Consider the following 13,228-nt stretch of genomic DNA (forward strand, 5'->3'; position numbering starts at 1 on the left):
TTGTGACATCATTGTTATGTTCAAGAGAGCTGTTTCAGATGATTAAAGCTTTGAAACATGATGCTTTTTCATACTGGAAGTCACCATTAGAAGATGCTACATTGTGGTCATAAAGGGATGCGCGTCAGCAACAATCCTCAGCTCGGCTGTGGCTTTTTAAATGCTCAGTTGGTAATAACAGGCACAAAAAGTGCCAAGAACATATCTCCCACACTATTACAGCCTGCAGTGTTGATACAAGGCGAGATGGAGACACGTGTTTAAAGATGTTTGACAACAAATTGTGACCCATCCAATCTGAATGTAGCGACAGAAATTGAGCCATCACAATCGCCACAGTTTTCCACTCTTGGATTTTTTGCAGTCTCAATTTACTGTTCTTAGGTAGCAGAAGTGGACCCCACTGTGATCTTTTACAGCTGTAGTGTTTCATCTTTAAAGTGTAATATTTTGTTGTGCCTTCTGATATTCATACCTTGGTTGTAACAAGGTGGTAATTTGAGTTACTGTCCTTTTTTCTAATAGCTAATAAGAAAAACTATTTTCCAAAATAAAATCTGAAAGAATTGTATATATTTATCACAACATACAGTATCTCACAAAGGTGAATACGTCCCTCACATGCTCGCAACCATCTTACAATACAACAATATAAAAGATAAACTTAGATATACAATGGTACCTCTGGATATGAGGTACCACTTAGAAGTTTTTCGGAATACAAACTGTCTCAGCCAATTGTTACGCTGATTTGGGTTACAAGCCTCCACACCACGAGTTGCCATAGTCAATGTCAGGGTGAACTCTGTTACATCTAATTAAAACATGCCGTCTTACTCGCTTGCAATAGCTTGTAACAGTGCTCCTTAATTTTTTTTTTTCATGACCCCCATCGGAGACAGAAATTGTTTGCGAACCCCGCACTGAATTATTAGTGAGAACTTGATAATTAGGGCTGTCAAAGTTAATGCGTTAACTATAACTTATTTTACTGTCACTCATTTTTTGACACGTAATTAACTTGCACGCGTCCTGATTTTACATTCGGTCTATGCGGTAGCGTGGGGAAATGTTAGTTCGTTAGTTAGTTTCAGTTTATTTTGAACATGGATACAATTACTATGTAATGCGTCACATATTTCCATTTGTTTAATTACAGCACATCCAAAAAGTAGTATGATGAAGCAGAGTTTATTTAATCCTACCCCTGTTCATATAATAGCAGTTTTATTCCATATCTTTGTTCTCTGTTTGTAACAGAACAGTGAATAAATAAATGTACCATAAGTAAACAAATATTAAATACATAAATACATATTAAGACATATAAACATATACACAATAATTAAAGTCCTCATAAATAAATAGTTAAGTAATACATGGTTCCACCTTGGAGATGAAATCTCTTCTTTTTTTTTTTTAAAGGTTCAAGATCTTTATCATAAGTGTTCTTGTTTGTACTTTGTGAACATTTGTAGTGTGAACAGTTTCTTAAAGTGGATCATAGTGCTTTATTTAAGTTCCTTGCTTAATTCCATAATTTAATTCCACATGCTAAAGGTCTTAGGTGTTGTACGCACATACAGATGTTTTAAATTAGATTGTCCTCTAAAATTATATTTTTCCTCTTTTGTTGAGAAGAATTGTACATTTTTGGATAGCAGGTCATAGTTTGCTTTGTACATAATTTTAGCTGTTTGCAAATTCATTTCAATATTTTTTTTATTAAATAAAGGGTTTACATGTTCTCTATATCCACCATTACGTGTTATTCTATCTTTTTTGTTACACTATTAGTGAATTAAGTGTACATTTGTTTCTGTTTCCCCATATTTCTTCACAATAAATCATATATGTAACATGTAACACTAGCGAGCAGTAGAGAATATAGAGATGTTTGTCCAGTTCAAGGCTTTTTCCAAGGGATACAGATGTTTTATTATATTGCACATTCCTATTTTTTATGAGCTTGAGCATTTTTTTATGAAAGACAATCTTTACAAATTATTTCAAACTTATTTCACAGCAAAACACAATTAACTTCATTGCAGTTTGCCATCACTCTGCCAGCTGCCACAAGCTGGATGGACTGTGTCTCATAGCTGTCTTAAGAACTTCTAAGTCAACCCAACCCAACCCACGAATGGATGGAAAGATGGATAACATGCTAAAGAAAGACCATTATTGCCATGTGTGTGAGAGAAAGTCAAGGGAAAGTATACATTAAAGACAGCATTTTTCTGAGATGACAAAGAACAGGAAAAAAAAACATTGTGTGACAGAGGATGTGCTGTTGCTAAGTCATTTTCAACATAGCTGCAACAAGTTCAGCCATATACTGTATTTAACTAAGCCTATATTAACAACCCTGAAGGCATTGGGGCCCTTCTACATCCAATAGACTGATAAATTCACTGTCAAGAGCCAAAACAATGTAAAACACTTTTGCATCATGATAGTCTACTTTCCAAAACCCTTGCTGGAAGCTGTAAAATATTTTTCCTACCTTATTCAGAAGCTTGGGATGGATTCTTCACGGGAGGGCAGATTGTGGCTTGACAGTCCGTACTATCATAAAAGAAGAAATGTCAGAAACATGAACTTAAATTACTTTAAAACAGACCTCCACCAAAGACGAACGAGCGGAAACAAGTTTGACCTACTCTAAAAAAAATGTTTCACACTCATTCTGTCTGTAATTCACATTTAAAAGTGGGCGCCAACTGTGAAACGTTTTACACTACTACTCCGACTACAGGATTTGGTAGGTCATTGGCACAAAAGGACCCAATCAAATTTGACTATAAATTGAGAAGTAGGGATGTATATCGTGTGTTTTTTAGTACCAGTTCCTAATTGGGTTGGACCAGGAAGACCCACAGGCTAATATTAATCCACTCAAAAAGTGAACATTTTAAATAATGGTCTTTTTATTTATAAAAAACACACACAACACATATACGTCGGTGGCTGCCAACACTGACTTCCGGTCCGTCAGTCAAATCGGTCCGCGTGCAACGTAAACATGAATAACAACTCCTATAGTTACAAAATGCATTCCCATCTAACGTACTAATTGATTGTATTGAATTATGTTATATAATTGAAATGAGATAGTTTGTTAAATATCTGTGAATGAACATGAATACCATACATTATCATTTTAATGTATAATTTTAAATGTTATTTTAGGGACAAGCGGTAGGAAATAGATGACTAGATATACTGAGTGTAATTATAAGTAATAGAAACAAGATGATGACATAACAACTCCATTGCACCTTGCATATGCACACATAGTTGACTTGTTTAAGAACTAAAAAGCAGGTGTTGATAAAATACTTCCCTGCTGTTGGATGTTATATCATGATGATGTTGGTGCACAACCTCTTATGGTAATAAAAATGCTGATAAAAAAATCGTTTTTTCACATCTTTGTTTATACAAATTACACATAGCACTGATAAGATTACCGATGAATACCAATATCGATAAGGAATATTGATATTTGTATCGGTATTAATAAAATCCTAACCATATACGTACATCCCGAGTAAAATAAATAAATAAATGTTGACCTGTCTAAAAATGGTAAGGGTTCTACTTAGCCCATGTGTCACCTCTTCATATTTCATCGAAATTGGTCATTTCTTTCTTTTCTATCATCCTGCCAACTAGCTTTAATCATATCCTCATGGTGTTCACAAAACAAGTTGTTTTTTATGTGACAGTGGGTGGAAAAAAAGGAATGACAAGCGAGAGCTACTTTTCAGTCTCACATTAAATGCATATGGCACAAACCTAGCTTCCATGCCAGGAATAAGTGTCATCCCAATGATGAGATGACAAGAAGTTAGAGGGAATGAACAAAAATTGAGTCTTCAAGGCATGAAAGTGCAGCATTTCCTGCATGATTAGCTATTCACAACTAGACAAGCCAAATCAGAGGTAATAGAGTACATCAGTGCAGCGGGAAAAGACAAATGAGGAGGTCGGGATGAGATATGAGAGGGGGAAGAGAAAACCTATGACTAAGAGCTAATTTTGGCTGCAGTGAACAAACTATTTTCTATTCACGAGGACACACACGTTCGTATTATATGATTCTCTCCCTGCCAACTAATGCAGATTGACAACCAATTTTTTTAATTAAATTAAACATTAAAATGATTTCAAAAGACATGCTACCATACATGTAATAATAGTTATCTTTAAAGTATAAGACGGTGATGATGATAGGTTTTCAATGAAGTGAGTCCCCAGGACCCACAGGTAGTGATTTGAGTAGTTCCCTGGGAAAGGCAATGAGTGCCCAATTAAAAAAACTATTTATATTCCTTATATTCTTCCATTTCTTTTATTGTAGTGTTAAACTCATTTGATGATTGTTTGGTATGATATGGTTTTATCTAATGTGTGTATTAATTTATGTTAAAAATGTATCTGGAATTAAACAAAATTCAACATTTTCACAGACGGCATCTGAGCATAACAAAAGGGCAAGTGCCATTCAAAGTATTTTTCATCGCAGCCACTGTGGTATGTTTTTTTTTGTTTTTTTTCATTACGGCACATCACAAAAAAGTTAAAACCGACACAAATGACAACACCAACAAGCAGTGGAAACTTGGGTTTATTTACTATGACATTGGTATCTTTAATGGGTGAAATTAAATCGCTGGTGACTGGCTAGTTGATTTGATAGTAGATAAACGCGCATGTCACGATACTGTGACTACAGGTGTTGTCTGCGCTGAGCAAACAACCCTTAGGGGGTTGAAACAGTGATTGTCTGGTCTGCTGAGAAAAGGGCTTCTTTTGCTAGTTACTAGGGCTGCAACTAACGACTACTTGATAGTGGAGTCATTGACTATCTTAAAGGGGGAATTAACTTTTTTCGTCAATAATTTACAATCCTTATGTTAGACAAGCACACATTTTATTTTCTTGTGCATTCTAACTCGTGAATAAACCCTAGCAAGTGTCAGCTAACAATAGAGGTAATGGGATTCGATCTATTCCGCCTATAAAAAACATCCAAAAACATCCATTGCATTAGTTTCACAACACAACGTTCGCTATGTCCTTTAACAAAATAACAACTACTATGAGTCATGGCACACTTCATGAGAGCCAATAAGTGATAAACAAAACATACAAACTACGGACATAATAAAACAATGACTTACTATACAACGTCTGCTTTCACTGGGATGCCAACTGATTAGATGTGCATATCTTCCCGTTTAGATGTAATATTTATCTGTGGGAATCAGGGGCTAGGATTCGATTAATTTATGCATTTATAATTATATTGTATATTATATATTATATATCATACATATATTTTATTTATTAATATTAATAATATGTCTACAAGGATCCGGGTTTGTCTGGCGTATGCAGTCATGTGTCATTTCCGGTTTCCAGATGTAATGCACGCAGCATATAGTATATATATATATATACACACATTATATATATATATACATTATATATATATATATAGCCTTTATACACATATATACATACATATACACACGTACACATATACACATTAACTAACATACACGTATACACACATATACTAACATACACATACAGTACACACATACATACAGTATACACTATATTGCCAAAAGTATTTGGCCACCTGCCTTGACTCACATATGAACTTGAAGTGCCATCCCATTCCTAACCCATAGGGTTCAATATGATGTCGGTCCACCTTTTGCAGCTATTACAGCTTCAACTTTTCTGGGAAGGCTGTCCACAAGGTTGCGGAGTGTGTTTAACAGATGTTGGTCGAGAAGGCCTGGCTGTCAGTCTCAGTTCTAATTCATCCCAAAGTTGTCCTATCGGGTTCAGGTCAGGACTCTGTGCAGGCCAGTCAAGTTCACCTACAGCAGACTCTGTCATCCATGTCTTTATGGACCTTGCTTTGTGCACTGGTGCACAGTCATGTTGGAAGAAGAAGGGGCCCGTTCGAAACTGTTCCCACAAGGTTGGGAGCATGGAATTGTCCAAAATGTTTTGGTATCATGGAGCATTCAAAGTTCCTTTCACTGGAACTAAGGGGCCAAGCCCAACTCCAACTCCTGAAAAACAACCCCACACCTTAATTCCTCCTCCACCAAATTTCACACTCGGCACAATGCAGTCCGAAATGTACCGTTCTCCTGTCAACCTCCAAACCCAGACTTGTCCATCAGATTGCCAGATGGAAAAGCGTCTCCACTGCTCTAGAGTCCAGTGGCGACGTGCTTTACACCACTGCATCCCACGCTTTGCATCGGATTTGGTGATGTATGGCTTAGATGCAGCTGTTCGGCCATGGAAACCCATTCCATGAAGCTCTCTGCGTACTGTATGTGGGCTATTTGGAAGGTCACACGAAGTTTGGAGCTCTGTAGCAATTGACTGTGCAGAAAGTCGGCGACCTCTTTGCACTATGCGCTTCAGCATCTGCTGACCCCTCTCTGTCAGTTTACGTGGCCTACCACTTCGTGGCTGAGTTGCTGTTGTTCCCAAACTCTTCACTATTCTTATTATAAAGCCGAAAGTTGACTTTGGAATATTAAGGAGCGAGGAAGTTTCACGACTGGATTTTTTGCACAGGTGGCATCCTATGACAGTTCCACGATGGAAATCACTGAGCTCCTGAGAGCGGCCCATTCTTTCACAAATGTTTGTAGAAACAGTCTCCATGCCTAAGTGCTTGATTTTATACACCTGTGGCCGGGCCAAGTGGTTAGGACACCTGATTCTGATCATTTGGATGGGTGGCCATATACTGTTGGCAATATAGTGTCTATACACATACAGTACAGGCCAAAAGTTTGGACACACCTCATTCAATAAGTTTCCTTTAATTTCATGACTTTTACATTGTAGATCAAAACTATGAATGAACACATGTGGAGTTATGTATCAACAAAAAAAGGTGAAATAACTGAAAACATGTTTTATATTCTAGTTTCTTCAAAATAGCCACCCTTTGCTCTGATTACTGCTTTGCACACTCTTGGCATTCTCTCGATGAGCTTCAAGAGGTTGTCACCTGAAATGGTTTTCACTTCACAGGTGTGAAGAAAAAACGTCCCGCCTTTTCATGGATCTACGTGGCCATTACCGGACCTCTGCGACTGTATCCGTCCAAATTTCTTAATGAAGGTAAGCATATTCCAGTCTACTTGCACATTGTTGTATCTTAAAGGGTGTAATAGTGGTAGTTTTTTCTGGGAATTTGTGACTGTAACCTACTGACAAGATGTAAAGCTATGCATGTGCAAATTAACTGCTGATGAACAGCTAGCCATATTGCTAACTATACTAAACCTCGATTATTATTATTTTTTAGGGCTCTTTCAAATAGTAGCCTGGTTATGCTGTGTGTACATAATGTCGGTTAATGACTAAATTCATTTTGGCTTTTTATTTTGCAGGTTTGTTTCCACAAGTGAGCTAACATTACTAAGGTAAGGTTTGATAGTAAGAACTGGTATCCACAGTATCAATTAAACTGTTTGACAAAACTGCACTGGTTGACTTTAAAACTATTCATGGTTTCTTTTGGGTATGTTATCATCTCAATTTTAAATTCTCTTTTTTAAGTTTTTAATCTGTCCATATGTTGCATGGGTATTAAAGGCCATTTCCAGTCATATTCAATGTTGTCTCAGAAATCAAGTCACCTATGGTCAGTTCATCTAATGACATGTAAACATATTTGCACTGGACTAATAATGGTTCATAGTGGTTCAAAATTTCTTAAAATGTAGCTTGTTCTAACGTTATAATTTCTGTTAGGCTATAATTACATTTTTATTATTTTACACTAAGTCCTTCTGTTGTCAACTTGGAGTTGTATTGAATTTGTTGTGTTAGTGTTAATTCTATGTACATTTTTGTTTATACACATGTAGAAGAATGGCTTCTCCCATATCTCTCACAACAGTCCTCCTGGATGGCAGAGACATTTTCAAGAAGTCTTACACTCTTGGTAATGTCAAGGACATTACAGAGGCATGTACATCTGCACTGTCGTGCAAAGCAGAAATGACCAGAATTCTGAAGTTCTGCTCAGATTTTAATAAATACATTGACACTGATGTGAACTGCAAAGTTGAAAACGGATACATTCCAAATTCTATTCAAGTCCATTCAATCAGATGTTTGTGATGTCAGTGCCACTGCTGTCACCACACAGGAAATGGAATTACAGCAGTTATGTTTGTTCTTTTGCTCATGTCTGTTAATTTATGGAAGGTCACTAATCATAATATTCTGTTTAGTGAGCCTATGTGCCTTTTATGTGTAGTATTATTATCCCAGAGCTTAGATTAAGTGGTAATATCTCTACAGCAGTATACTAGTTAAAATAAAATACTGTATATATGGACGGTTCCTTCAGATTTTAACAGCAGCCAGTGATCTTGATCCTGAAAATGCAAAGACTCACCTCCAACAAAAAGATCCCAGGATTTTTGCATTATACGAGGAGAATGGGACCCTTACAGAAAAATGAAGAAGGGTACTGGTAACAACTGCCGTCAGTTACCTTGTTGAAAAAATAGGATTGTAAGTAGACATTTGTCACTTTTATTTTGAACAACAGGAGGTCTAATGTTATGCCCAATGTTAATGTGTCCTTTTTCTTGTTCAGTATGTTTTTCCTCAGTTATCCAGTAAGTGCTAAACCTGCTTCACTACACACCGTAGCTCACCGGCGTCAAAATATAAACAAATTTCCCTGGTGGATGTACACCTGACATCCACCGTAATGATACCAAGTCCAGGAGCGTATCTAGTAGGGGTGTGGGAAAAAAATCGATTCGAATTTGAATCGCGATTCTCACGTTGTGCGATTCAGAATCGATTCTCATTTTTAAAAAATCGATTTATTTTTTAATTTATTTATTTTTTAATTATTTTATTTATTTGTTTTGTTTTTTTTAATTAATAAAACCAACAAAACAATACACAGCAATACCATAACAATGCAATCCAATTCCAAAACCAAACCCGATCCAGCAACACTCAGAACTGCAATAAACAGAGCAATTGAGAGAAGACACAAACACGACACAGAACAAACCAAAAGTAGTGAAACAAAAATGATTATCAACAACAGTATCAATATTAGTTACAATTTCAAAATAACAGTGATTAAAAATCCCTCATTGACATTATCATTAGACATTTATATAAAAAAATTTTAAAAAAAAGAACAATAGTGTCACAGTGGCTTACACTTGCATCTCATAAGCTTGACAACACACTGTGTCCAATATTTTAACAAAGACAAAATAAGTCATATTTTGGTTCATTTAGTAGTTAAAACAAATTTACATTATTGCAATCAGTTGATAAAACATTGTCCTTTACAATTATAAAAGCTTTTTACAAAAATCTACTACTCTGCTTGCATGTCAGCAGACTGGGGTAGATCCTGCTGAAATCCTATGTATTGAATGAATAGACAATCGTTTTGAATCGGGAAAAAAATCGTTTTTGAATCGAGAATCGTGTTGAATTGAAAGAAAATGGATTTTGAATCGAATCGTGACCCCCAAGAATCGATATTGAATCGAATCGTGGGACACCCAAAGATTCACAGCCCTAGTATCTAGTCGATACTACTATGATTATGTCGATATTTTTTGGCATCTCAACATCTTTTGTTTTTTTTCAAAATTCATATTATGTTTATAAACTCAGGAAATATGTCCCTGGACACACAAGGACTTTGAATATGACCAATGTATGATCCGGTAACTATTTGGTATTCGAACCCATGTTGGAGATTAAATGATTTAAAGTTTTTAAACTTTTGTATTAATATTGTTAAAATAGTTTAATACACTGAACTACAGCATAGTCATTTAGAAAAGTGGATCGTTCATTGTGTTGCTCAAACTAATATTTTTCATAGGGTGCTGAGATACCCATGATTTCAGCCAATCAAAGCTACTCTTTGACCACCATTTTTTGACCTTGTATTTGTCAAATCCTACAGCAAGACCTGGGCCGATCAATTTTGCTTGATGATGTATTGACCAACAAATTATTGCCGATAAACGATTTTATTGCCATGATTTTTATAAGACCAAATTAACCATTGATTTAATGAATGATAATACATAATAGTAATGCATGTATGTTCTTCCAAATGCAATAAACTTGCATTTCTCATGTATTTTGATGTTGTAATTGAATGAAAATGTTTAAATCTCCAAGTTAAATATAACAAACAAGTAAGAACAATAAAATATACTTTGTTATAGGGCTGGGCGATATATCGATATGCGTGATATATCGCGGGTTTGTCTCTGTGCGATATAGAAAATGACTATATCGTGATATTCGAATATACGTTCTCACGCAGATGCTTTTAGCTGCGGACATTACACTTCCCACTCTTTCTTGTCTGTCCTTCTCACAGACAGCGAGCGCACCTTCTTACATACGTCACATACTGTCATGTCATACGTCACATACGTATACGCCTTCGCACAGCAGAGAGGTAGCAGCATGGCTAAAGTTAGCTGTGGTGCGAGTGGTAATTGAGAGAAAGAATGTGCGAATCTGGTAACAAATGAAGGAATAATTAATTCCCAAGAAAAATAGTCAACAACAAAAGAGGTAACGTCCGCAGGAACCTACCACATAGCGAAGGACGTACACAATTTGATTTCCTATTAAGCAGCTAATTTTTATTTGACACTTATTGAAATGTCTTGTGTGACATCATTCACAAAAGTGCAATTTATTTGTTTTAAACTATTGTAGTGGCGTTCTGTACAAAAAGTGCACTTTAATTTAGTGTTGTTTTGATTTATCATCTTAGAGACATGCACAAAAGTGCACTAATAGCTTGTTTTAAAATGTCTCTGACAATCTTGCACATTCTGTTTTGGAAATGACATGAATGTTTGTGCCACTGCATAATAACTGTTTAATAAATACAGTTTTGGTAAATTGACTTATTTGTGATTTCCCTCTCTGCATGGAAGTTTAAAATTAGCATATATTAATGCAGTATGAACAAGAATGTTTTAATGTAGACACCTAGAATCATCATACTGCTGTGATTATATGCATCAAGTGTTAATTCAAGGCTAAGGAAAAATATCGAGATATATATCGTGTATCGTGACATGGCTTAAAAATATCGAGATATTAATAAAAGGCCATATCGCCCAGCCCTAATTTCCACTCACATTCCCACACTAGGGCCAATTTAGTGTTGCCAATCAGCCTATCCCCAGGTGCGTATACGTATATGTAGCCCATATTGCTAACTCTTGTGGACACTCCCAACAACAGGAAAGCCCAAATATGTCAGTTAAAACATAGCACCTACGTACAATAAGAATAAACATATTGTAGTTTTGATTCAACGTAAATTGATCTCAATGGTATTAAAAATTGCTACTTACCAACGTCCCTGCAATCAGGCTCGAAGGTTGTCACTCCGATCGCAGACTAAAAGTGCCACTGACTGTTTACAGTACAGTTGTCATTCACTTCAATTTCACTGAATATCGCTCAAAAATGAATATCTTTATATGTATACTTTCACCAAAAAATATATCAAGATAGATATCGAATATCGAGTTTAAGTACAAATATATCGAGATATACTTTTTCGTTCATATCGTCCAACCCTAATACAAACTACTTTGACAATAATTGTGGCGTGTTAAGTCATTTCCATTTTTGTATAGTAAATCTATATTGATATTTAAGATGTCTCATGACGACTCTTAGCGTGTATCCAAGTTTACTTTTAATGGTAATGTTCATTGACAAGATTCAATGTAATAAAAATGTCTGCTGAAATGTCAGGTTTTTGTCAGCGACCCACTACAAAAAAAATGTTTTACTTTTTATAGTTAAAGACAATGTTCCAGCCATCCATTTTTCTACTGCTTGTCCCTTTCGAGGTCGCGGGGGGTGCTGGAGCCTATCTCAACTGCATTCGGGCAGAAGTCGGGGTACACCCTGGACAAGTTGCCATTCCATCCATCCATCCATTTTTCTACTGCTTGTCCCTTTCGAGGTCACGGGGGGTGCTGGAGCCTATCTCAGCTGCATTCGGGCAGAAGGCGGGGTACACCCTGGACAAGTCGCCATTCCATCCATCCATTTTCTACCGCTTGTCCCTTTTGGGGTCGCGAGGGGTGCTGGAGCCTATCTCAGCTGCATTCCGGCGGAAGGCGGTGTACACCCTGGACAAGTTGCCATTCCATCCATCCATCCATTTTTCTACTGCTCGTCCCTTTCGAGGTCGCGGGGGGTGCTGGAGCCTATCTCAGCTGTATTCGGGCGGAAGTCGGGGTACACCCTGGACAAGTTGCCATTCCATCCATCCATTTTCTACCGCTTGTCCCTTTTGGGGTCGCGGGGGGTGCTGGAGCCTATCTCAGCTGCATTCTGGCGGAAAGCGGGGTACACCCTGGACAAGTCGCCATTAACAAATATAATTTGTAATTCATTCTTGCGCTAATTTAATAACATGGGTGACACAATTGATGTTAGCATGCGTCCATCCATCCATGTCGGGGTCGCGGGGTATGATGGAGCCTATCCCAGCTGCAGTCGGGTGGAAGGCAGGGTACACCCTGATATGCCTCCCATGTAGCCCATATTGCTAACTCTTGTGGACACTCGCAAAAAAACAGGACAACCCAAATATGTCAGTTTAAACATATCGCCTACGTACAATAAGAATAAACATATTGTAGTTATGATTCAACTCAAATGTGCTACTTACCAACGTCCCGGCAATCAGACTCGAGGGTCGTCACGCTCACACACCTGCTGAACGCCTCGAGACCGGAAGCCTGTGGTGCCTTGGTGAAGTGATGTTTTCAAAACTCATAAATTGCGAAAAAAAAAAAAAGAAAAAAAAACCTGCCCCATTCGGCGTCTACATAATTATATTTTAGTGCTGAATAGTCCAATATCAGTATTTAAAGGTTGAATTGGTTAAGTTAAAACGTTCAAATTGTCCATGTTTTACCGGAAGTGACGCAGTTAAACCTAACTCGGAGACTAGTAGCGGGCTCAACTTTTTGAGCTGTTAACAACATCCAGTGTATACTCTGATTCATTTCCACTGATGTTGACTGGGTGTTTTTTTATTTAATATCATTTAGCACTGATGAGGTGGACTTCATTAAATCTTCCTTGTTTCCTCAACATTCTTATTTTGTTTTAAAAC

The 13,228-nt window shown here is 36.9% G+C and overlaps 1 protein-coding gene across 2 annotated transcripts in view; it reads right to left on the reverse strand.

The window, feature by feature from the left end:
- Positions 1 to 12,841, reverse strand: part of gpat2 (glycerol-3-phosphate acyltransferase 2, mitochondrial) — a 280,683-nt gene extending 267,842 nt beyond the window's left edge. The window contains exons 1-2 of one of the 2 annotated variants that reach the window (XM_061928930.1): positions 12,779 to 12,841; positions 2,507 to 2,568 (exon numbers count right to left, since the gene is read on the reverse strand). The gene's annotated coding sequence lies outside the window, so the exon portion shown is untranslated. The remainder of the gene's footprint in view (positions 1 to 2,506; positions 2,569 to 12,778) is intronic. The other variant, XM_061928929.1, reaches the window with a different exon arrangement.
- Positions 12,842 to 13,228: the final 387 nt, after the last annotated feature.

The sequence above is a fragment of the Nerophis lumbriciformis genome, linkage group LG33 (genome assembly GCF_033978685.3).
Source record: "Nerophis lumbriciformis linkage group LG33, RoL_Nlum_v2.1, whole genome shotgun sequence".
Taxonomy (NCBI): Eukaryota; Metazoa; Chordata; class Actinopteri; order Syngnathiformes; family Syngnathidae; genus Nerophis; species Nerophis lumbriciformis.